The 2,086-nt window shown below is 47.5% G+C and overlaps 1 long non-coding RNA gene across 2 annotated transcripts; it reads right to left on the bottom strand.

Moving 5' to 3' along the window:
- Positions 1 to 273: 273 nt before the first annotated feature.
- Positions 274 to 1,554, bottom strand: LOC123049547 (uncharacterized). Of its 2 annotated transcripts, none has more exons than XR_006423604.1 (3): positions 1,352 to 1,554; positions 859 to 1,067; positions 274 to 560 (listed from the first exon to the last, which is right to left on the bottom strand). It is a non-coding gene; the product is annotated as an uncharacterized lncRNA (long non-coding RNA). The 2 variants fall into 2 exon arrangements; XR_006423603.1 differs by having other exon boundaries at positions 855 to 1,067; positions 1,352 to 1,551.
- Between the last annotated feature and the right edge of the window lie 532 nt (positions 1,555 to 2,086).

The following is a 2,086-nucleotide window of genomic DNA, read 5'->3' as shown; positions in this document are numbered from 1 at the left end:
AAGCATTAATGAATTAGGAGTAACTTGTGTTCAGAAATTGCATGCATGCATGTGGGACCCTCAGCGCACAACTTTACCATGCATGTGGTACGTTGATCTGATATGCAACTCAACTCCATGTCCCATTTTTGAGAATAGCCGTGTACTCCACGAGTTTTCATCGGCCTACGTTGACTCGTTGAAGAAAGCTTGTTGTCCATGCAAATCATTTCTCAAATTAACACATCATTTGATTAACTACTATGCGTGACATAAAAACACAGAATAATACGCTGAGCGGAATTCCTTTTTATTCATTCATTAGAAAGATACATACTGTCACTTCTCTAATCTTGAATCGCAACAGGCTAATCGTGAGATTTCACGACATCATTTCACGCTTCCGTTGCACAGGAAGCTGTTAACTCGTCACCCTTTTCCTTTCCTAGTGACTTACGTCCTGACACGTGATACCAAGAATCTCCATTTAAAACCACGCTCCACATTTCGTCGAACATACTGTAGTTGACACATGGGGTCGGTCTCTCCAAACCTTCTTCCAACGTGTACTGAACTGGTGCCTGAAAGAGGATTACAACTTCTCGTCATTGTTACCAAATCAAACTACAAATAACTGACGGCAGAGATGAATCAACAAATGATTTGAAAAGATATATGTTTGGTTTGTGATGTAGGCATGCGACGGCTGCGCACATAATAAAATTATTATTGCTGTAGATGCATTCTGAGAGTCCAGCTAATAAATGGCTTCTAGAAAGTTCATAAATGAATCAGTGCCCGATTTTGTACGGACATGTGCACCCTGCCTTAAATGTGTATGGACTCTTGGACAGGTTGAAACTGTGTATACATACTCACGGCTGCTGTATTGAGACATTGAAAATCATTCCGATTAAACTTGCACTGATCCCCAAACACGAGCCAACTGGCTAAGATGCGTCTATATTCTCCTCCCAGTTTTTCACTCCGTGTTCGCTTGGGATGCGTGCACCTTTTAACGAAATGATTTCTTATATGTGAATAGCTGACTGATGTGTACACAAGAACAGTTTGCACCTGTCCATACCCTGTACAAGAAGAAGAGAGGAGGGTTAAATTAGAATAGGCGTTGATCCACCATCGCCGGCTAGGAGCAGGATGAGACGTCATCCGCTACCGCCGCCGTCGCCGCCAGAGCTATGGATGTAGATATGTGTTCCAAAGGCCAGCGGCCCATGCCGCACGCTCGCCCCGCCCAGCACCACCTCGCGCGGGTTCCATCGCCGCAACCTCAGCGGAGGCGTCGCCGGCTCGTTGCCGCTGCCGCCTTCAGGACCTGAGAGAGAAGGGGAGGGAAGATGAGCGAACTGACCTGGAGGCAGCCGCTCGAGCGCCGGATCCCCTCAGACGCCTCGCCTTGGCTGGATCCCCCGGACCGCCGGTTGCCCCGCACGCGTCTCATCGGCTCCCTTGAGCTAGATCCCTCTTGCGCGGCTGGCATCCGCTGGATCCCGTCGACCACCGGTTCCCTCGCTAGCTTCGCCTCCTCGGCTGCAGATGATAAATGGGCCGTTGAGGCCCAATCAAAGACAGGCCTTCAAAAGAGTCTCCAGAATAGCTGCCCATCAGGACAGGCGGCCCAGTCGCGGTAATCTGGCGCTGAAACGTGATCTGACGGTGAGAAACGATCTAAATGCATAATCCGACGGCCGAAATCGCTGGGGGCGTGAGAGAGCTCGGTTTAGGCTCAGTTTTACTGTTCTTAATATGGCAGCATGGTGGGTCCACAGTGTTAATTGGTCTGTAAAGTTTCCAAAACAAAGACTTAATGGATGACTTTTGGACATCGCATTGATTGTAGGGTGTGAATTGTGAAACAGTGTCTGATTTAAACGTTGGTTGTGAAAAAGTAGGTGATGGGGAAAGTGGATGTGGTTGTAACACAAATAATATTGTATGGCGCTTTATGATCTCTCGCCGGGTGAAATGCACGGTACAAAACCGACAGCCAATGTGACTAATAACATACTCCCTCCGTTCCCAAATATAAGTCTTTCTAGAGATTTTAATAGGTGACTACATACGGAGCAAAATGAGTGAATCTACA

Source organism: Triticum aestivum, chromosome 2D (genome assembly GCF_018294505.1).
Source record: "Triticum aestivum cultivar Chinese Spring chromosome 2D, IWGSC CS RefSeq v2.1, whole genome shotgun sequence".
In the NCBI taxonomy this organism is placed as follows: domain Eukaryota; kingdom Viridiplantae; phylum Streptophyta; class Magnoliopsida; order Poales; family Poaceae; genus Triticum; species Triticum aestivum.
This window is presented reverse-complemented; position numbering and strand designations above follow the sequence as displayed.